This window comes from Rana temporaria, chromosome 3 (genome assembly GCF_905171775.1).
Source record: "Rana temporaria chromosome 3, aRanTem1.1, whole genome shotgun sequence".
Taxonomy (NCBI): Eukaryota; Metazoa; Chordata; class Amphibia; order Anura; family Ranidae; genus Rana; species Rana temporaria.
In genome coordinates, this window is record NC_053491.1 from 423,704,418 (window position 1) to 423,729,020 (window position 24,603).

The window sequence follows — 24,603 nt, forward strand, 5'->3', positions numbered from 1 at the left end:
TGTGAGAGTTATGAAAAACTAAGAAGTTCAATACTATAGTCATATACACATGTGATTTATAACATTCCAGAATAATATTCCCAGGATCAGATCTTCTCTACATCTAGGAGCCTGTGGCCCTAACCTACCACAGCCCTTATCAGTCATGCCAACAGTCATGATTTCTAGTGACCTAACAGGGCATGGACTGATGGATAATGGTCATGGGAAATGGGTGTGGAATGGATAAATCAACACATCATATGGGTGGATCAGAAGCGCAATCTATCTCATATGGAAAATGTATAGTTTACAGTGAGGTGAACAGAGAAGGTTCTAGCATCATTGGAATCTAACAATAACATTGTGATCGAGTCTGGAATTTATGGCTAATCTGCCATCTGCTGTACAGTAGACATCTCAGTTTTTAGCACACTGGCAGAACCAGTGGTGCCCCCTCTCTCCTGCACCCGTCACTCAACAATAGATAGATTCATGCATTTCATGAATCTATCTATTGTCGCCGCTGCCACCCACTATTCAGGTGTCCGGCCCCCTGTTGAGCACCGGCCATCTGAATTTCAGCCAGAGGCTCTAATCGGCTTTCAAATGGTTAAACAGAGGGCGCAGAGCTGTGCGTTCCCTGTTTAAACAATGCTGTGTTAGGAAATCGCTTCCCTAACATTGACTCGACTCTCAGACAATCAGGTGCGCCGGGTCTGGTCACCGGTCATCTGATTGGCTGAAGCGACAGGCACTGTGATTGGACGCCTATCAGGCATCCAATCACAGCAGAGATGACATCGAAGACGGTAGAAGACATTGAGGACTCGGAGGGAGCGTGGAGGAGGATGGCGCTGACCCGAGAAAGGTAAGTGTTGGGCGGGGGGGGGGGGCAAACTGGCTGCATTTAAGGAGAAACTGTCTGCATTTGATGGGGAAACTGTCTGCATTTGATGGGAAAACTGGATGCATTTGAGGGGAAACTGGCTGCATTTGATGGGGAAACTGGCTGCATTTGAGGGGAAACTGGCTGCATTTGATGGGGAAACTGGCTGCATTTGATGGGGAAACTGGCTGCATTTGAGGGGAAACTGGCTGCATTTGATGGGGAAACTGGCTGCATTTGAGGGGAAACTGGCTACATTTGATGGGGAAACTGGCTGCATTTGATGGGAAAACTGGTTGCATTTGATGGGGAAACTGGCTGCATTTGAGGGGAAACTGGCTGCATTTGATGGGGAAAATGGCTACATTTGAGGGCAAACTGGCTGCATTTGATGGGGAAACTGGCTTCATTTGATGGGGAAACTGGTTTCATTTGATGGGGAAACTGGCTGCATTTGATGGGGAAACTGGCCTAATTTGATGGGGAAACTGGCTGCATTTAAGGGGAAAGTGGCTGCATCTGAGGGGAAACTGACTGCATTTGAGGGGAAAATTATGCATCTGATGGGGGCAGAACTAATGTTCAGAAGACCAAAGGTAGCTATATACAAGCAGTAGTTCCACCAAGAATCATGACTGGTGAGCTGTCTGGGCTTTAACTTGTCACAAAACCACTAGAATATGTCCAGTTTTCCCAATTCGGCCAAATGTTGTTTCTGGCACAAGCATTTTAAGTTGTGATTAGTTTCCAGAAGATTTTCTCACATATAAGGCCCCGTACACACGATAGAATCCATCCGCAGATAAATCCCAGCAAATGGGTTTCTGCGGATAGATCCTATGGTGTGTACACGCCAGCGGATCTGTTTCCGCGGAGAAATCTCCTCTGGGATGGATTCCAGCAGATCGGATATTTGCTGTGATGCACAACAAATCCATCTGCTGGAATCCATTCCAACGGATGGATCCGCTCGTCTGTACAGACTTACCGGATCCATTCGTCCAAAGGGATTCCCCGCACGCGTCGTAATGATTTGACGCATGCGTGGAATTCCTTATATGACAGCGTCGCGCCCGTCGCCGCGTCATAATAGCGGCGACGGCGCGACACGTCATCGGCAGAGGATTTCAGCGCGGATTTCAATGCGATGGTGTGTACACTCCATCGCATCGAAATCTGCGGAAATCTTTGAGAGGATTTATCCATGGAAACGGTCCGCTGGACCGTATCCGCGGATAAATTCTCTCGTGTGTATGGGGCCTAAGTCTTGTGACATCTGCATCATGATAGAATGGAGAGCTCAAGTGCAGAGGAGAGGCAAAAGAGGAATCACATGTAAGGCCTCGTACACACGACCGAGAATCTTGTCGTAAAAGAAACAACGTTTTCCTCGACGAGTTTCTTGTCAGGCTTGTCGAAAATCTTGTCAAGCTTTCTTTGTATACACACTGTCAAGACAAAATCTCGTCTTTCTCAAACGCGGTGACTACAACACGTACGACAGCACTTTAAAGGGAAAGTTCGATTCCACTGGCACAACCCTTGGGGCTGCTTTTGCTAATCTCGTGTTGCCGCGTGTTAGTAAATGTTTGGTGAGAGACGATTCGCGCTTTTCAGTCTGTTACAGCGTGACGAATGTGCTATTTCCATTACGAACGCTATTTTTACCGAAGGTGCGCTCCCGTCTCATACTTTATTCTGAGCATGCACGGTTTTCTAAGCATACACACGAACGCTTAGAAACGTGTTTCTCGTTACACAACGAGGAAATTGAGACTCCCGACGAGAAAAAAGCAAACATGTTCTCTTTTTTTCTCGTCATGATCCACGACAATTTTCCAGACGAAAAACATACACACGACCGTTTTCCTCGGCAAAAAAGCTCTGCCACCAATTTTCTTGATGGATTTTGTCGAGGAAAACGGTCGTGTGTACGAGGCCTAACAAGGACTTAAAACACTGGAGGACCAAGCCAAGACACAAGTAGTATGATAGGACTAGGAGTGTCATTGTCTATCAGCAGAAGTAAAGTTTTAAAGCTCACATTGACATTTGTGGATAATATGGTAGGTATTAGGTGTTATTTTGGAAAACAGTGGTAGAGACATTTACAATAAACTACATCTGCCAAAAGCTTCCATAGATTTGCAAGTACTTTCCAGTAGAACTGACTGAACAAATCATTTACCTCAAAGTTATTAATACTGCAGACCAACAAGATAGGAGCCCTGCATGGTTCTCCTTACATGTCCAACCATTCCTGCTGAATTATAGTGCCTTGGGGACAGTGTCCATGGTATAAGCTGTTTTTGGGAGGATTGATCTCCCATCTGACAGTGTCCCATTCTGATGTCCCTTCTCCACTGGCCTACATAGTAAAGATGCCCTTCTCCACTAAACTGACCATGGATGTAAAGAAGCACTTGTCTAGTCACCATTAATGTAAAGGGGACACTTTTCTACGAGTTGCCATTGTGGGGGTGCACTTCTTTACTGACCTCCAGTGTAATGGGGCTTCTTAAAAGTTTAAACATCTGGTATATCTTGTAGGAGGGGAGCCTGAAGTCTAAGGGCAATACCAATGACTAGTCCTTTATGATTCTGTCCTATCCTCTAATTTTCAGTGTATATGTGGCTTTCATTTTCAATGAACATTCGTTTTTCATTTTTTTATTATTATTTTTATTGCAGGTTTCCAAATTAACAGTACATAACAGAGCCTATTGGGCACACCCAGGTTCAATTGCATAGCAAAAAACAGAAACAAAAGCACAATTAAAAAAAAAAAAGCTAAAAACAAGGCACTCTAGACTATCAAAAAGTTAGTACACTCTAACCACCCGCGTAGGCTGAAATATTAGGATTCTTATTGGCCACTCTTCCTCTCAGACATCCTATAGAGCTAACTCGGGAAATTATTAAAATATGCACTCTCCCGTATCTTTTTTTTTCAAATAACAATTTTTTATTGATCAGTACAGCGGATAGATAAACAAGAAGTTGACACTGTGATACAGAAACTTCAGCAGTACAGCAGTATAGCCAGTGCATATCAAGGAACAGTAAACCATAAAACAGACAGCAGGGGGTTCCTGTGGACTCCACATAGAGACTGCTAGTTGTCAAATAGGGTCTACCAAAAACCACAACAAAATCCAAAAAAAGAGAGAAAGGGGGGAAAAAAAACAGAGGGAGAGAATAGGTAGGGAAAGAGAAAGGAGACTGCAGATGAAGGGAAGAAGGGGGGGGGGGGCAAGGTAGGGAAGCTCGACCATCAGTTCAGGGCGGGTCCTCTCGCAATGCCACTCCTCCCAGACCTTGTCATGCTATCCAGTCTATCCTGTAATCGGGCTGTCATTTTTTCCATCAATATAGATGGATCTTGCTATAAAAAGTGCATAAAACACAGGGCGACTAACGCTGTGAATGCCAATGTAGCAGTGTACCAACGTCCCGATAATATGTAACTAGGAATAGAGCTGGGCTAATGAAATGGACTTTAGACAGCACAGGTAGATATAGTAAAAATACTATGGGTATATTTATTCATAAAAGTAGAAAATTTACAGAACAAGAAATGATATATAAAACTTTGTGAACATGTTACTATAATATTGGCATATTATTCACAGTACATACATAGGAGAAATTTCATAAAAGTTGATACTAGTGAATGTATGTTAATGGAACAGAAATCATACAGCACCAGAAATTATATAAAAACTTTTAGATCCTTGGAACTGCATTGAATATGCAGAGTGATGGGGGTTTCTTTTACTCGCTTTTACTCAACATGTTTCGCGTTGAAGAAACGCTTCATCAGGAGCATAACGGTCTAATAGTACATAGGATATGACACGAACAAGAAAACATCAAGAAACATATCAATTAGTACAAACATTAAAACATATCAGAACAATAACAAAACAAATGTGTGGAAAATAAAAACTGCTGAAGAATTACTGGTAGCATGTAGTAGACTAGAGGACCCCCTCCAAAAGAGGGGATAAAGAGCACCCAGGAAGATGAGAATGAAGAAGAAAATTATATATAGAAGAATGGAGATGATGAAACAAATAAAATTGGTATATAAACTTACAAGTACGATAAGTCTCCGCAGGAATGTATGAAACAAACCATCGAGAATAGTCATATGGCATATATAATGATGTTACCTGGCCTGCCTGGTAGGCTAATGACAGGTTGTTTAAAACATCTGAAAAATAAAAAAGGGAAAGAAAAAACATTGTCCTAATGACATAAGGCTATTGCGATTGGTAGTAAGAAAAGAAAAGTTTTTTTTAGGGGGGAGGGGGAGGAACCAGAGAAGACAAAAAGTATAAAACCAGAAATGAAAAAGAAGAAAAAAGGTTGAAAAGTAAAAAAACAACAAAATGGAGTGCAAAAAGCATCAAGCCTCCAAGAAGATAAAGTCAGAGCAATTATTAATGAATAGGGATGAAATAATAATCAAATAAAAATAGAAAAAGGCTCACCAGGATATATGCGTGTAAAAAAACTACATGCTACCAGTAATTGTTCAGCAGTTTTACTATTACTATTAGACCGTTATGCTCCTGATGAACCGTTTCTTCAACGCGAAACATGTTGAGTAAAAGCGAGTAAAAGCAACCCCCATCACTCTGGTGCTGTATGATTTATTTTCCATTAACTTACATGCACAAGTATCAACTTTTATGAAATTTCTCCTATGTATGTACTGTGAATAATATGCCGATATTATAGTATCATGTTCACAAAGTTTTGTATATAATTTCTTGTTCTGTAAATTTTCTACTTTTATGAATAAATATACCCATTTTTACTATATCTACCTGTACCGTCTAAAGTCCATTTCATTAGCCCAGCTCTATTCCTAGTTACATTTTTTCTATCAACTCTATAACTTTTATTCTAGTATACAGATCTGCCTGGGAGGGTGGGGATTGGCGTTTCCAATGGAGAGCAACCAGGCATCTCACAGCCGTCAGGACATGTCTAAACAATTTTTTGGAACATTTGGGAATCTGCAAAGGTGAAACTCCTAAGAGGAATGATTTTGGGGTCCTGGGAGCATTCTCCTATATCTTATGTGTCAGGAAAGACTCCCTCTAATGAAGCATAAATGTACAGTTGTACAACAATATATACCGTTAATTTCCAATCTACGTGTTAACTAGTCATCTGAAGAATCAGTATTGGTAGAAGCGGATTCCACCCAAATATTCCACACTTTATGAAATTTATTCACACAACCTTTAGACAGATATGTGGTTTTGTATGGCAGGGCTGAATTAACCAAACGTTTCCATAATTTAATTGATGGTGCGGAGGAGGATTTCCATCAGATGACGATGGCCTTTTGTGCATAATAAAGTAGAATCCCCAACTGCTCGGCTAGGAGCCAGTGGATCTACAAGCCCCAGCAGACATATTTCAGTGAACATTATTTTAAAGGAGTGTAGCACTGGTCCCCCAAGGAGTCGCTGGAATGTTTGGATTCTCATGTGCCTATTTGTAACCCACCCTGTACCTGGCTCGACAATGTACTGACACAATGGTGCAATAAATAGGCAATAAAATATATTTTTATCTTTTATTTCTTAACTCAAGGACAGGAGAGAATTGTTTAGGAATGTATACCAAAAAAGTCTTCAGCAAAAAGATTCCTTGCAAGCCCTGTGGACGAGGCCAGGAGTTGTGGTACCCGATAGTGTGCTCAAAGACCAATGTTTAAGTTCTTATATTTAAAAAAAATGGTATGGTAGAAAGTTACAGAGGTACTTTTAGTAATATTGATGGTAACACCTGCAATTACTATTACTCAACTCTGATACAGCACAGATCCAGAAAGTGCAATAGTCCAGCCATTACTGCCACATGTTGCAGCATAAGGCTTACAAGGAATCACTGACTTGAAACAGAATGTCACATAGCACTGTGTCAGGACCTGGGCTTGAACCTGGGACCTCTTCTGTGTCCAGCGTTGACTCTTCCAACTGAGCTATCTGAGATGCTGGACAGCTCCCTGACTGATCTATTGGACAATCCTATCTGATCCATTGGACAACCCTGCCTTGTGTCTTGATTGCTGTTGAACCTTGAACTCCTTGCTCCTCCCATGAATATATAAGCCTTGTCTCAGCACTTCCTCTTTGCCAGATTATTGTGCCTTCTCAGCCAGTTTCCTTGGGCTTGATTTCCCTGCTGCCATCTGTATTTTGCTACCACTCGTGATTGACCCTTGGCTTGTTCCTTGACTACTCTACTGCCTGATCCCAACCTGCAACTACTCGTTACCGACCTTTTGGCTTGTTTACTGACCACACTGCTGTTTAACTCTTATCTGTTCATCCGCTTCTGGACCCCGGCTTGCTCACATCCTGGTGGGGCAAACCTGAGGACTGCAACCTGGTACTAGCACGCAGCTAAATCCATCTCCACCATCAGGAGCTCTGGTGAACACCGGCTAGTACTAAGGCTCGATTCACACCTATGCATTTTTTTTATTAGCCATCAATTTTAATTTTTTTACATTTCCTTTACCAACCAGCTATAAACAGGTTATGTATGCTGGTCCATTGAATTCTATTACATGCAAAAAGCTGCTTTTTGCGGGAAAAAAAGTCCCGACCCTTTCCAAAAACGCAGAGGTACAAAAAAGCATTGATGTTAACATGTTCCATAGGAACCCATGTTAAAAAAATTGCCTGCTTTTCTGCAAAATGCAAAATGCACCAAAAAACGCATTAGTGTGAATGGAGCCTTAGACTCCACACCTCAGGTGAGCCTGTGTCATCTGCCGGAAGTGACTGCCTGTATACCAGTCCTGCAACTGCTATAGCTACTGGTCTTTAAGCCTGGCACCTGATCGTGACACACTGACACAGGAATGCAGCAGTGATTCTCACAGGTTTACAGTAAGGTAACATATTTTAGGCAAGGGCTAGTTTACCAGGATGGCATCTGCTGGAGGGGTGGCTGACCCTGTCCCTATTCTGTCCCTCCTCGAGCAGGAACCTTTCCCCATGCTCTTTCTCACGCTGTCCCTGTCCTCTTCACTTCAGAGATGCACACCAAACCAAGCAGGGCACTGTTATTTATTAGCACTGCCCCACCGAAGATGGCTGACTACTGCCTAGATCAGGAAATCATTCTAGCTTCAATTTAAGTTCTTGGGCCTTTAGCACATGCCTCAAACTGAGTCAAGATCCAAGCAGCACTAATTTTTTTATCTTTCCATCTATTAAATCTTCTACCCTTGTTGTTTAACCTTTTGAATAGTAAAAAAAAAAAATCTGCTAATAAGTACATTATACAGTCCGCTTCCTCTTTCTTGTCTGGTATTTAGACCTAGGCCAGGGGTAGGCAACCTTTGAGAGATGGACAACATTGAAGTGATCAAAGATCACTGGGTTGCAGCGCCCCCCCCCCTTTTTTTTTAGAGAGAGAGACATTTTCTAGCAAGCCCCCAATAAAAAGCAGAGACAGCATAAAAACCTTGAAAAAATCAAAGCTAAAATTAAAGTCACTTTAAAAAATGGCTTCAGTGAGAAACTCTGCATTTACTTTCAGTAGGATGTAGGTGTTTTACCTGAAAGGTTCCACATGTACTGTCACTTTAAGGCTGGATCCACCCCCTGCAGTGATGACAGGGGTCAAGGGGCATAGTAGACATCTTGGAAGAACACATGTAAAGAAGCTGATAAGATGTACTGTCCTGAGATGCATGTTGCAGTGTACAGATGACCTGACATAAACATCCATTGTTCCAGACCAGAGTCTTGTGCCTCTCACAACACAGAGGACATAACAGTAGGGCAGGGTACAGAGGTCAGTAGTATGTAGGATAGTGTACAGAGGTCAGTAGTATGTATGGCAGTGTACAGAGTTCAGAAGTATGTAGTGTACAGAGGTCATTAGTATGTAGGGCAGTGTACAGAGTTCAGAAGTATGTAGTGTACAGAGGTCAGTAGGATGTAGGGCAGTGTACAGAGGTCAGTAGCGTATAGGGCAGTGTACAGAGGTCAGTAGCGTATAGGGCAGTGTACAGAGGTCAGTAGCATATAGGGCAGAGTACAGAGGTCAGTAGCGTATAGGGCAGTGTACAGAGGTCAGTAGCGTATAGGGCAGTGTACAGAGGTCAGTAGCGTATAGGGCAGTGTACAGAGGTCAGTAGCATATAGGGCAGTGTACAGAGGTCAGTAGGATGTAGGGCAGCATACAAATGTCAGCAGGAGGGCTGAGTGTCAGCAGGAGGGCTGGGTGTCAAGATGAATGGGTGTAAGGAGGGATGGATGTCAGGAGAGCTGGGTGTCAGCATTGCTGGACACCAGGAAGGCTTGGTGTCAGGATGGATGGGTGTCAAGAGGGATGAATGTCAGGAGGGCTGGGTGTCAGCATTGCTGGACACCAGAAGGGCTGTGTGGCAGATGGTCCAGTCCTCTGTATGACCCTCGGAGGCCTGGGCGCAACGTTATTAAGTCACATCCGTGCCGTGATTGTAAACAAAGCCGCGATCCTATTACAAGGGATGTTTACATTCCTTGTAATAGGAATAAAAGTAGTAGGAACACGTAAGTCCCGCCCACATATGTAAACGCTGTGCAAACCACACATTTGAGGTATCACTGCAAGTACCGAAGTTTGGCGCCATTCCATGAGTGTGCACAATTTTAAAGTGTGACATATTGGGTATCTATTTACTCGGCGTAACATTATCTTTCGCATTATGCAAAAAAAACTTTACTGTTTTGTTATTTTTTAATTCATGAAACTGTTTGAAAAAATTGTTGCGCAAATACCGTTTAAGATAAAAAGTTGCAATGACCACCATTTTATTCCCTAGGGTGTCTGCTAAAAAAAACATATATAATGTTTGGGGGTTCTGAGTAATTTTTTATGGGAAAATTATGATTTTTACATGTAGGAGAGGAGTGCCAGAATAGGTAGGTATGGAAGTGGTTAAAGAGAGACCCATTATGACAAGAGTCTTCTGAGTACTCATATAATAAGGGAGCGGGCTGCGTACACAGGGAAATTAATTAGTAGATATCATATGACTTCTTTTCTGTTTAATCTCTTTGTTTTAGAATTCCCTGACTTTCACTCATACCGATAGAAGAATCACTGTAGTGTTTCAGGCGTTCCTAACTCACCTGCATGACTGGTCATGACTGTGCCATAATTCCAGAATGTTGCGGTTTCTGTTAAAAAAAAAATGCAGCATTGTAAAGTGTCTGTTTGATGGTGCAGTAATGGAATGTGACCACTTTTCTTTGGAATGCAGCCATAGTCACAAAAAACATGAACAGACTCATTAAGGGGAATACTGAGACTGGAGCAGGCAGAATCTGGAGCAGCTGTGCATGGCAACCAATCGGTGGCTAACTTTCATTTAGCAAAGCTTAAAGTGATTGTAAACCCTAGAAAAAAAAAAAAAAAACAACCTGCAAGACAAAGGCATAATGAGCTAGTATACATCACGTAATGGCTCATTATGAAATACTTACCTTAGATTGCAGCAATCCCTGTACATAAAAATATGCACTGACATTGTACTAATGACACTGGCAGGGAAGGAGTTAACATCAGGGGTGGTCAAAGAGTAAAATGTGTTCCCTGAGTGTGTTTCTAACTGTATGGGGGATGGGCTGCTTGGGACAACACACAGATCCGTCTTCCTGCATAGCAGAAAGACAGGATCTGTGTGTGATCCCCTGACAGAACGGAGATTTGCGCTGTTTACTATGGGAGATCCCCGTTCTGTCACTGCGGGGAACGATCGGGGACGGTTGGCGGACATAGATTCTGCCGGAAACCGCTGATTCGCTGCCCCACAGGCGCGCACGTCCCCTACGGCGATTTGTGCAGCCAAGTCAACCTGCCACAGTATAACTGCGACGGCTGGTCGGCAAGCGGTTAAAGACGGAAATTTAAGGCAGGGAATGCATGAAGGTAAAATGTTTAGGCTTTAGGTAGGACCACTTTATGTTTAGATATGCTTTAGGCCTTATTCAGATGGGTGCTAGCTAGGGTGACCACATTTCCAAACTACCATTCAGGGACACCCTTCCTTCCCAAAAATCAGCTTGTGCTTTAACGAATCACATCACAGGGATTGGACACAAGAGGCAGGATTTATGATTTCTCCAATCACAAGCAGGGGGCGGGATTGTGCTCCTCCAGCAGGGCCGTTTGAAGGAATTTGGGGGCCCCAAGCAAAATGGGGACCCCCAAGCACCAACCCCCCCCCGCACGCAAAGCCTACGTTAGCGCTACACTAATTTTTTACTCCCATGTTCTTACTCCCCCCCTCCCTAGTCCCTATGTTTTTCTATTCTCACCTCCCCTTTTTCCCTGTAGGCTGTCGCTGTAGCGTGGCTGAGCTCCTCTTCCTCCTTTTAGTCCGGTGTTCTATCATTATGGGTCCCCAGTCCCCTATCAGATAGTGCCAGGGCCGGGCCAGGTACCGTGCTGTACAGGAGATTCAGTTCCCCATGTTCCCGGCCGGACTGACAGGAAGTGTGCACTTCCTGTCAGTCCGGCCGGGAACAGGAAACTGAATCTCCTGTACCACGCACGGTACACGGACTGACAGGACTCCAGAAGGAAGGAAGAGGAGCTCGGCCACGCTACAGCCTGGGAAGGGGAAGTTGGGGGCCCCAGGCCAGCTCAGGGCCCCAAGCAATTGTTTGTTTTGCCTGTCCTGTAGCGACGGGCCTGTCCTCCAGGTATTCCTGGCCAGGACAAGTACTGTCAGTGAGTAAAGTGGTGATGTGGCAGCCTTTTTTGGGGGCATCAGATTGGCCCGGGGAGTGGCTGTGTCAGTTTCATTTCTGGACTCTGTATTGTCCTGAAATGAATGTGCCCGGGACAGACCTGCAAAATGCAGGACTGTCCCGGGCAATCCGGGACATGTGGTCACCCTAGGGCTAGCATCCGTCCTGCATGCATGAGCCCTTGTTGTTTGTGTATGCATCCACCCCAAGTTTTCATGCAGGCAGCCTATGCAAGTGGATGCAGACACAGGGACACACCAGTTGTCAAAATTTGACAGACTTGCAGGGGCAAGGCACTGTCTGAATTCAGAACTGTGCACCCACCCCTGCTCACCTGTCAATATGACATGCGGCTGTGTCTGTGCATCTGCCTCCCCTTTCATATGTTGCCTGCTTACTGTTCAGGGTGAATGCAGCCATAAATAAAGCAGCTCATGCACACAGGACCTGTCTGAATGAGGCCCTGTACACACGGCCGAGGAACTCGACGTGCCAAACACATCGAGTTCCTCGGCCAGTTCAGCCCTGAAGAACATAGAACAACGAGGAAATAGAGAACATGTTCTCTATTTCCTCGTCGAGCTCCTCGTCGGCTTCCTCGGCCGAAAGTGTACACACGGCCGGGTTTCTCGGCAGAATTCAGCCAGAAACTCGGTCGGAAGCTGAATTCTGCCGAGGAAACTGGTCGTGTGTACGGGGCCTGAGTCTTGAATATTAGGAAAACTCCCAGGAAAATACCATTACATGTGACTTGACTCCGACATTCAATATGTTTATCCTAAGCAATGTAATTTCCTCTTATTTCCTCTGACCTGAAAAGATGTTAGGACATAGGACAGCAATGCACTTCATGTTAGTACTAAGTCCCCATAAAATTAAGTAGTAAAAATAAACTGTTTACAAATTCCGAGATCTCCATCTCTAGTTTTGCATCACTGATGATCATTGGCTATGCAAATATAAACTGTGAATACGTTTTCCTCACGCAAAAGTTATTTTAATTTGTTATATAAAAAAAACATGAGTAGGGGTCAAATAAATTGCGTAGAAAATTCCAATGACGTGATAAATTCTTGCCAAATTATACAATTTTGTGGATATACTCACTAACATGAGGACTGATGTGTTTGTAATCATGCAATTCAGGGATGTTGTGCTGATTGATTGATACTGAACAGTCATCACCTCGCCTCCAAGTCTTCTCATCAGTCCAGGTGAGGTTTAAAGATTTCTACATAAAGGAAGCTTGATTAGCAGACTTAAAGCGGAGGTTCACCCTAAAAAACAACTTTCTACCATGCCATCCAGCATACTAGCGTCAGCTAAAGTATGCCTTTATTTTTATTTTTTGCGCTGTACTCAGTTTAATCCATTAGTTTTGTTTCTGACTCCCGCGTGGAGTAGGCGTTCCTATGAAGAGGGGAACATGATTGATGGCCGGCTATGGCGCGTCACACTTCCCGAAAATAGCCGGAGTAGGACTCGGCTCTTCACGGCGCTATACGGCGCCTGCGCACAGACTAGGAGCTGACTGCGCAGGCGCCGTGAAGAGCCAAGTCCTATTTCGGTATTTTCGGGAAGCGTGACACGCCATAGCCGGCCATCAATCATGTTCCCCTCTTCATAGGAACGCCTACTCCCCGCGGGAGTCTGAAACGTAACTAATGGATTAAACTGTGGTACAGCGAAAAAAATAAAAAATAAAGGCATACTGTTGCTAACGCTAGTATGCTGGATGGCATGGTAGACAAAAAACATTTTTTTTTTAGGGTGAACCCCCGCTTTAAAGTTGTAATAAAGCCAAATATGTAATATAATGCAGTGTACCAATCATTAGATGTTGTGGCTGCATTTGTTTTTTATTTATTTGGGCTCCCCCCCCCTGTTTTAACCTGGTGATGTGGTCAGTAACACATCTCCTGTATTAGAGTTCCCCCCGCTCTGGATGAAGGACCACAGGGGGGCCCCTTGGACAGTAGCATTGTCAGAATGTGGGAGGGGGAGTGTTTGATGTACTAGCAGATTTAAATACACTAACACACGCAGTGCTGCTCTGCAGACAGTGTGGAGAAGGGAGGAGGAACCCCACGTTCTTCCTCCCTTATCCACACTCTGCTGACACAGATGCAGACTTGTTAAATATCGGCCACATTTGGATAATAATCGGCCGATGCCAATTTCTCCAAAATGGCCGAATATCGGCCGATATATATCGGTCGACCTCTAGTACCCAATACATTCAACCTGTTGCTTTTCCAACCTTGACCAGTGGTGACAGTGACACCTACTGTCAAGTGGAAAACGTGCAACCCAGCTGAACTGAAACAGAACCATAATTTGAATACAATACTTCTGAGCCATACTATTGCTCAGACAAACTATAATTTTAACATATAGGACCCACTCATTGGGAGCAGGGTGCTACACTAATAATTGGCATCAGTATGCACCTAGGGAGGACATGCTCAGCCAGGCAAGTCAGCCTGTCTTTGGCGCCGAAATGACTGATAAGCTGCACTTGGTAAATGGCAGGAAGTAAACTGCTATTGCTACCAGGTTATTTCCAATTTCACTTTCCAAGGTAAAAATTACAAGTTTTATTGGCACATATTACACTCAACAGGATGTGTCCTTAAGAATCTATTTTCTAAAATAAATCTATTGATGTTGGAAAGAATAAAAAGTATTTTTATCTTACCACTTCTGGTTCTGTTTTTTGTTAATCTCCTACGTTAAAGCCGAGGAGGACTGCTAGGAAAGTTCATAGCGTCACAACCTTGGTGTACTTTAATTTTCCTGGCAGCCATACTAAGCATTTCCTACCTTATTTCTGGCTAATTCTGGGATGCCAAACTGGGCCTTTTTTGTGGAATACCTACGCTTTAAGAACTGAATTTTAAAGCCGAAGTAAACTGTCCTAAACTTTTTTTTTTTTAATTTTTAATCCTTCTGCTGTTATCCCTAGTAAATACACTGAGCAAAATTATAAATGTAGCGCTACCCCCGCAGGAACCGCTGGTTTGTTGTTGGGATCGGCATATTAAGTTACCTTATGCCGCATACACACCATCACTTTATGTGATGAAAAAAAATGACGTTTTTAAAAACGTCACTTTAATTGACTGTGTGTGGGGGAAAACGTCGTTTTATGTCTTGTAAAAAACAACCAAAAAAAATTGAAGCATGCTTCAATTTTATGTGTCGTTTTTCAAAAGTGCACTTTTTACTTCACAGAAATTGACCGTGTGTAGCAAAAAACGTAGTTTTCTAAGACGTTTTTTCATCCACGCATGCCCAGAAGCTACTTATGAAGCAAGCTTCAATGGTAAAACGTGGTGGAACGTAACCTCACTTTGCAAGAACATTGTGAGAAAAACGATGGTGTGTAGGCAACTTCGTCTTTGAAAATTGAAGTTTCAAAAACGTAATTTTTTACTTCACAGAAAGTGTCGTTTTTTTTCATCACATAAAGTGATGGTGTGTATGCGGCATTAGTGTTGTCTAGGGGTGTAGTTGGAGAGTACAATAGTGAGCGAATGTCCAGACAATGAATGAGGCCGGAATCACACTAGTGCGTTGCTTTTTTGAGCTGCGTTGTCGTTGCAGATTTCTCTAGAGGGTGTTCTGCAGATCAACTGCGGTTTAGCTGCAGATCAGGTGCGAATTTGGAGACCTGGGAGAACTTCCGGGTGAGAGGAGAGTGGGGGAGAATTGTATTGAGCTGAATGAGAGAAACTCCTGCAGAGAACTGAACACATGTGCGAATTAGATGCGTACCCATAGAAGATAATGGGACTGAATTCGCACCTGAGCCGCACCGCAAGACATAAAAACCGCATGCGGTTTGGAGGCAATACGCAGTGCGGATGCATCGCACATATGTGAACCAGCCTCATTGAAAACAATGTATTTTGAAATGTCCTGCGAATTAGATGCGGTTTAAACCGCACTCAATTCGCATAGGTGTGAACCTAGCCTAAAGGTTTTCCAATGCTTTATTTCCAGGCCAGCACGGCCAACATCAACATCAAATAGGAAGAAAAGGTTGATGAAGCAAGAGGGAGAACTTTGCAGTATCAGGCCTGGATATGAACCAAGCAATCCTGTTCTCAGTAGTATCAAATTGCAGTTCGTCGTCACTCTAGCCAGAGTGGGTGAAGTGCCCCCGGACAGACTCCTGCCACGAGCCTGGCAGCCGAAGTGTCACTTTAGATTGCTGGGAGGAACAGGCCTCTCTCACAGACCTGGCTCTAGGGCCTCTGCCACAGGCCTATTACTTTGAGTGAGCTAAATGGACGAATTGAGCGAATCCTCCCAGTAGATTTAAGCTTAGGTCACCGAATGACAGCAAAGTGTACCTGTCAGCATTCCGGTCACCAGATCCCCGATGGTTCGTTAAAGGTCTGTTGGATAACCTGCCTCCGAGTTCTCCTCAAGCCGACCCCCCAATCGAATGGCACCCAGCCTGGGATCCTGTCAATAGAACCGGGGACCCAGTAGGTCACTGAGGCCCCTCTCAGGAACATGGAACTCCGTGTAAAATGCGACCCCGGCCTGGTAGTCCATCGCCGGGGTCCGTTGGATGCGCACACCCTGAAGGTGGGTGCCGCACCTGGAACCTGGAACCCGCGAAGGACTCAGAAAAATGGCGTCTGCCACAGATATACTCCTCCCCAGCATGCTCCGCGAGGGAAAACTCCTCTAATTGGCTGCTGAGGAAAAGTGGCTCTGCCAGAACCCCTCTAGCGCCACCTGTCGCCCAGGAGTGGAAACAACACCCCTGGAGCGCAGACTGACCTACAGGACAGTTCAGGAATGACAGCAGCCCATAATTTTAGCAAATTGTGAATGGGAGCAAAATAACTCTCCCATTCCCCACTAACTTTAGCGTAGTGCCCATACTCAAAGTAAGGGGGCGCTAAATAAATGCAACACTTTTGTGTTTGCCTCTATTTATCATGAGCTGAACTCAAAGAATCTAAAAGGCACACGATCGGATTTTCCAACGGGAATATATTGTTTACAAATCTGTCTAAAGCCTTGTACACATGATCGGATTTATGCGGACCAAGCCTCTGACTTTTGTGTGAAGGGCATTGGCAATGAACTTGTATTGCAAAGAAATGTTGGCCGAAAAATGTTGGCCAAAGAATAAAAAGTATTTTTATCTTACCACTTCTGGTTCTGTTTTTTGTTAATCTCCTACGTTAAAGTCGAGGAGGACTGCTAGGAAAGTTCATAGCGTCACAACCTTAGTGTACTTTAATTTTCCTGGCAGCCAAACTAAGTACTTCTTACCTTATATTTGCCTAAATCGGATATGCCAAACTGGGCCTTTTACGTGGAATGCCTACGGTTTAAGAACTGAATTTTAAAGCCGAAATAAACTGTCCTAATCAACTTTTTATTATCTATTTTTAATCCTTATGCTGTTATTACTATTAAATACACTGAGCAAAATTATAAACGCCCCTATTTACCCTTGGGACAACTTCTGCTATTGTTGTGTTATGGTGAGCATTGCTTCTGAGAATGTGTGTTTCTGCCATTTTGCTAATTTCATTGGTCTTCACTACAAACCATCTTACCAGCTCAGAGGCAACAATACAAATGGGTCATAGATTTGTCTGGTTGCTCTGACCTGTAATAAACAAGAGGCTGCCTTATTACTACTACTACTACTACTACTACTACTACTACTACTACTACTACTACTACTACTACTTTGAAGCACCTGTCCTATTTGTGTGCTCTTTTTGGGTATCTTGCAGGCCTAACCCATTGAGTTCAGGAATACATTTTAAAAATATAAAATGACTTGCACCCATCTTATTTTCTGTCCCACACACCAAAGACCAAACTCTAGGATTGTGATGTTAGCCAACTGAGTCACCTGGAGGACTTTACCACTACCTAAGGGTAAGAGGGTGCTACAGTGGCAGGGGTGAACTGACCATTTGGGCACTCGGGCACTGCCCGAGTGCCCCATGCCACTAGGGGGCCCCATCAGGATTGCCAGCCTCAGTAAAACCAGTGACAGTGTGTAAAAAAATTGTGTTTTGTCTTTTAAAATCCCAAAATTATAGCTGCCCCGCCTCTCCTGTACCTGTTCAGTGTGTGTATGTGTATTCTGTGTGTATGTATACTGTGTGTGTATACTGTTTATGTATACTGTATGTGTGTGTGTGTATACTGTGTGGCCCCATAATCTATTCCCCCGGGGCCCCATAATCTCCTATTCCCCGGGGGCCCCATAATCTCCTATTGCCTGGGTCCCACATAATCTCCTATTACCTGGGGGCCCCATGAGTTGTCAGTCCGCCCCTGTACAGTGGTATAGCTCATGCCTCAACATTCCTTATGAAAGGTTCCATAGAAGAAGACTGTACACTGAGGAAGAAGCAGGTTGGGCACTCGGGCACTGCCCGAGTGCCCCATGCCACTAGGGGGCCCCATCAGGATTGCCAGCCTCAGTAAAACCAGTGACAGTGTGTAAAAAAATTGTGTTTTGTCTTTTAAAATCCCAAAATTATAGCTGCCCCGCCTCTCCTGTACCTGTTCAGTGTGTGTATGTGTATTCTGTGTGTATGTATACTGTGTGTGTATACTGTTTATGTATACTGTATGTGTGTGTGTGTATACTGTGTGGCCCCATAATCTATTCCCCCGGGGCCCCATAATCTCCTATTCCCCGGGGGCCCCATAATCTCCTATTGCCTGGGTCCCACATAATCTCCTATTACCTGGGGGCCCCATGAGTTGTCAGTCCGCCCCTGTACAGTGGTATAGCTCATGCCTCAACATTCCTTATGAAAGGTTCCATAGAAGAAGACTGTACACTGAGGAAGAAGCAGGTTGACAGTCATATAGAAACCACCTAGCATATCAGCACAAGCCAATAAGAAATGATGGAGAATAAGAGTGAAGTCACTGTATGATCTCATTAGTCTTCCTTACTAGACTGCAACTCTTTCTACTGCTATATATCAGCCTCTGGTGGAGTATAATTTCCCTTTCAGTGTGGATGAGTCAGTGTCACTGTACAGCACTTCAGTAAGTAGTCTGAAGATTTTATTGTTTTGGTGTACACCACAAGGAAGACGCTTCCTTCCCAAAGTGTGTCATAGAGTAGTGCGGTAACCATTCAGCTTCACACTGATGTCATTTCGCATTTCCTTGTAGTGGCAGGATGGCCAGTTTATGTCAAATTCTAAATATAATTTGGTTTGCTATCATTTTTTTTTTTTATTACATCCTATTATGACCTGCTTTTTTGTTACCAATGATAGACCTCTATAAAAAATAAAATAAAAATCAAGGATCCTGAATCAAAATAATATGGAAGTGGACTTCTATCTTTTTCTGCAAATCCAGCAAAGTACATATATAAACCTTTAAGGCCCTGTACACACGATCGAACATGTCTGCTGAAACTGGTCCGCGGACCAGTTTCAGCGGACTGATCCGACCGTGTATACAGCCTAGCAGACAAGTTTTAAAGCATGCTTTAAAACTTGTCGGCTGGAAACCCGTCTGTCCGACATGTCCGCTGGTTAGTACACCTAACCAGCGGACAGATATCTCCCGCATGCGTCGAATGGATTTGACGCATGCGTGGAAGTATTGTACTTCCTGGTTTGGTGACGTGGCGGCGTCAACGCCACCACCACGTCACCGCGCTGTCAGTCCGCGGCGATTTCGGTTTGATGGTGTGTACAGCCATCAGACCGAAATCTCCCAGCGGACATGTCCGATGAAAACGGTCCGCGGACCGTTTTCATCGGACATGTTCGATGGTGTGTACGAGGCCTAAAGCGTATATATTCCCAATATGGTGCAAGATAATGATCCATAGATTTGTTGGCTTTGTTTGTTTTAATTTGTCAGACTTTATTCCTTTTATTTTCACCTGCTGATCTTGACAGTAATGCCCAAAGAGCGGAGAATGGAGTTTTAAAGGGTCACTAAAGGAATCTTTTTTTTTAGCTAAATAGCTTCCTTTACGAGCCTGCTCCCACCCAGACCTGGCAGTCAGAAACTAGGCAGACTTCCATTACCTGTGCTGCACAAGGAACAGCTCCTAGGAACCAGGAACCAGCTCTTTTCTCTCCTCGTGGACTCCTTCTTTCCCCGCAGGTAAGACCCTGTCTCTCAGGGCCTACCATCCTGGGGAACCACTGACGGCCGTCCTTCTCAGGGCAGCCGTCACACAGACCCCACACTGCGGCTCTCTATTCCGTCTTTCACTCGGCATCCCCACTCGCACGGCCACCCACGATTGTGGTGGCCCCCAGACACCCCCCCTGGGTGTATTTTCGGCGCTTTTCGGCGTTTTTACACGCCCGCGCCAGCCTGCTACTTTTCGCGGCCGCCGCGCCTCAGGAAAGTCCGCGGCTTCAGCCGCGGCCTACCGGCGCTCCGACCGTTTCTCCCTGCACCTGCCACCAATAGTGCAGTTCTCTCTGATTATCGCCCCTGCACCCCTAGAGGTCCTCTCCACCCCCCTGTTTAGCAACCAGATCGGTGGAATCATTTTTTTACCAACCTGATTGCCCCCCCAGCCTGGGTCCTGTGTTTGCACCCCAGCAACAGTGACACCCAGCACCCCCCCCCTTTTTCCCCTCATTAAGTCAACAGTCTTTGATCCAGGGCTTGAGCCGATCGCCTTTAGGGATCAGGAAGGAATTTTTTTTCCCTGCCGCAGCACATTGGCAAGCTTGCCCAGGGTTTTTTTTGCCTTCCTCTGGACCAAAGATTGCTGAGAGCGAGGATTCTGCGAATCCTCTCTCACCGAACACCCGCACCCCCGCCCACGGTGACTGGCAACAATGGTTAAATTGCGATACTCTGCAGAAACCATTTGGGGTCTGAGACAATTCGCAACAATATTACCTGCCGTCACCAAAAAAGCCTTAATATCAGATCAACTTTTGAGAGTCGATCGACGATCGATCATCAAAAATTTCAATCATTCAACACAGCTCAAGCACATATCATGTGCGCTGCTTAACACTAGATCGGCAGTTAAACACCGTTCAGAAATCCATGATTTCTTACTACAAAACGATCTAGACTGCCTCTTTATTACAGAAAGTTGGCTGTCAGACGACTGCAACACCATTCTCGGAGAACTGGTACCAGCAAATTATCGCATCTTAACGGAAAATAGAATAGGGCAAAGAGGAGGAGGCCTGGCGGTGATTCATAAGTCTCATATTGCAATCACTAAACCGGTCCTTCAAAATCCTCTACCTTTTATGGAAACCCTTACGCTTCAACTTCAAGCTCACTCCCAGGAGACCGTTCACATTCTCCTCTGCTATAGGCCCCCTGGGCCCAAATCGCAGTTGCTTCCAGCATTAACGGAGTTCATATCCACTTACTCCCTTAACAGCAATCATCTTTTGCTGCTCGGGGATTTCAATCTGTGGGCCAACTCCTCACAGGATCCCATCGCGGAGGCCTGCATCGACCACCTGGAAGGGTTAGGACTTCAGCAACTTATATGCGGACCCATGCATGCTTCAGGTCACACACTCGACCTAATTTTCAGACAAAATCTGAAAATAAACATTTTGGGTAATGAACCTTTGCCATGGACAGACCACCATGCAATTAGCTTCATAATTCCCAGAATTCCACTAGTTATGAAAGTACCCAAGCCGGTGACAATACACTGGGCTAGATCTCAGAAGAAGCTCCACTCGGAACTCTTCCGATCTACCCTGGGAAACCGAATTGGGGTTATTCCTCCTCAGCTAGCAGCCTCAGATACATTGGATGCCATAAATGCAGCTCTGCTACAGTCAGCCGACTTAGCAGCACCAAAGCGCAAAGTCCGCAGCCGGGCAAAAAGTCCAGCTGGTTCAATAACCAGCTGTCGCTATTGAAGCAAGAGCGCAGAAGGGCGGAAGCCGCCTGGAAAAGAAGTCCTTCAGAAGACCGCCTCAACTTCTACAAAGCAGTAACAACACGATATCACAAGGAAATTTTCAAAGCCAAAAAACTTCACTTTTCCATGGTGATTAACAGCGCAATGAATCGCCCACGCGAACTCTTCAGGATGGTCACCCAGACCATGAATCCGGGATGTCTTGAAGTCCCCACTTCAGACACCCAAGAGTTCTGCAATGAACTATCGGATTTCTTCATCAACAAAATTGAAAAAATTCGGGTAAGTATTCGGCAAAACAATACTCCACTCAGCCCCCTCTTCAATCAACTACAAAACACTGACAGAAAGCCTCTACAATCAACTAAGTTCACTCTGGAACCCATCTCCATAGACACCACCAAAAAATTCATTGGTGCGTTGCGCAACAGCACAGCACCCAATGACATCATTCCCACCAAGCTACTGAAGGAATGTGCCGACATCCTGGCGCCTCCAATCACACAGCTTATAAATCAGTCATTTAAGGAAGGCATAGTGCCTTCCCTGCTGAAAGAGGGCACAATCCTGCCGATCTTGAAAAAAACTAATTTGGATCCTATGGACCCAACTCACCGCCGTCCCATAACAGGTCTAAATGCTCTGTCCAAGATAATGGAGAAAGTGGTGGTAAATCAGCTGCAACAGCATCTGGATACCCACAACCTACTTGATCTATTTCAATCCGGGTTCCGTCCCGGACACGGGACAGAAACGGCCTTACTGAAAATATGGGACGATGCGCTCGAGGCCGCAGACGAAGGAGAATCGTGTCTCCTGGTTCTGCTGGACCTAAGCGTAGCCTTCGACACAGTAGACCATAAATTGCTACTGAGACGACTAACAGAAGTCGCCGGAGTCTCAGAAGATGCCTTACCATGGTTCTCCTCTTTTCTCGGAAACCGATCACAAACAGTGAAACTGGGATCTTTCACGTCAGAAAAACGCACGGTGCCATGTGGGGTCCCCCAAGGATCCCCCTATCACCGGTGCTGTTTAATATCTATCTTCGTCCTCTCTTTGATATTATCAATAGCCAAGAACTACTCTATCACTCTTATGCAGACGACACGCAGTTGTATTTTCGCATCTGCCACAAAAAGGATCATCATCTCAGATTAGAGAAATGTCTCTCTTCAATAGAAAACTGGATGACTAAGAGTTATCTCAAACTCAATAGCGCTAAAACAGAACTCTTCATGTTCGATGCCAGTCGGAAGAGACAACCGGCAACAAACTGGACACCATCGCCCATTCTGGGACAAATCATCTCCCCTAGCTCCAAAGTCAAAAGTCTAGGAGTCACGTTTGACACCTTCATGACAATGGATGCACAAATAGGGTCAGTAGTCAGCGGATCGCACCATTTGATGCGCCTACTACGCAGACTTATTCCATTTATCCCCAAAGAAGACGTAGCAGTCGTGGTGGGAACAATCGTGAATTCCAGACTGGACTATGCAAATGCCCTTTACCTCGGGCTCCCCAAGTACCAAATCGCTCGTCTTCAAGTCGTACAGAATACGGCCGCTAGACTGGTGACTGGGAAAAAATCTTGGGAATCAATCTCACCTTCACTGAGATCCCTTCACTGGTTGCCAGTGAAAGACAGAATTGCATTCAAAGCACTCTGCCTGACACATAAGTGCATCCATGGGAAGGCTCCTAGATATCTATGCGACAAGATCAAACCGCACAATTGCAACCGCATTCTGCGATCCACCGACCAAAATCTGGTCAAGGTTCCTAAAACCAAATACAAATCCAAAGGAGAAAGAAGGTTTGCTTTCCAGGGCCCCAGGCTTTGGAATGCTTTACCAACCAGCATTCGGCTGGAGCAAAACCACCTGTCTTTCAGAAAGCAGATCAAAACCCTGCTTTTCTGAAGGCATGAGACACAAACAACTAGCGCCCAGAGGCGATTCAGTTCGCATGTGCCGCGCTATATAAATTTTTCATTCATTCATTCATTCATTTACCTTATTGCAGTCCTGGTTTCATGTCCTCATTGTTCGTTTTTGCTCTAATGTTGCTGTAATTCCTCTCTGTTCTGGTCACTTCCTGGTTGTCTGTTTCCTGATCACCACAGTACTGGGAGATTTCTCAATGTGGTGACTAATCAAGGAGGTGTGATTACTGTTTGTAAAACGAAACTGGATTGGTGCTGAGGAGTTTTAGACAAAGCATCACTGCCCTCTATTGGCTCTCTGGCTCTGTACATCAGAGAACCAGGAAACAACCGCAAAAACGAAACTAAACTGTAGGTACATTATATGATTGGTTTTTATCTATTTTTAATCATTTTTAAAAGGAATCAGTTATTTATTATGTCTCTATACCCTGTAAACAGTCATTTCAGCAAAAAAAAGGTTTTCCTTTAGTGACCCTTTAAGGTGCAAGAAAATTATTCAAAAATCCAATTTACACAAATAGATTTTTTTTTATTACATAAACAGTATAAAACTACTTGGAGAAAGAAGGGAGTGCTCAGACAGCACAAGTACCCTGAAATTTGCCGTCACTAGACAAGTTTGCATTTGGGAGAAGGATTTGAATATTGATCAACTTGATAAACTTCTTGAGATAATAGGTGTGACTGTAGGGCAATTATTCTTCGTTCACTTTTGTGGCACAGACTTCCCCCATTGAACCTCTTGGTGGGTCTTGGGGATTATTTGGAACCATAACCATTTTGAAAGGTGGTAATGTTTTAAAAAAAAAAGTACTACAAAAGCTCCAGAAGAAGCCACGTTTGTGGTGAAACATGTAGAGGCAACCATTCTTTTGTATTGTGACCACAGGGCTGTATTTTCCATAATCGTATAAGTAGTTTTATACTGTTTATGTAATAAAAAAATTATATTTTTTGTAAATTTGACTTTTGATTGATTTTCTTGCACCTTAAAGCGGAGCTCCACCCTAAAGTGGAACTCACGCTGATCGGAACCCTCCCCCCTCCGGTGTCACATTTGACACCTTTCAGGGGGGAGGGGGGTGCAGATACCTGTCTAAAGACAGGTATT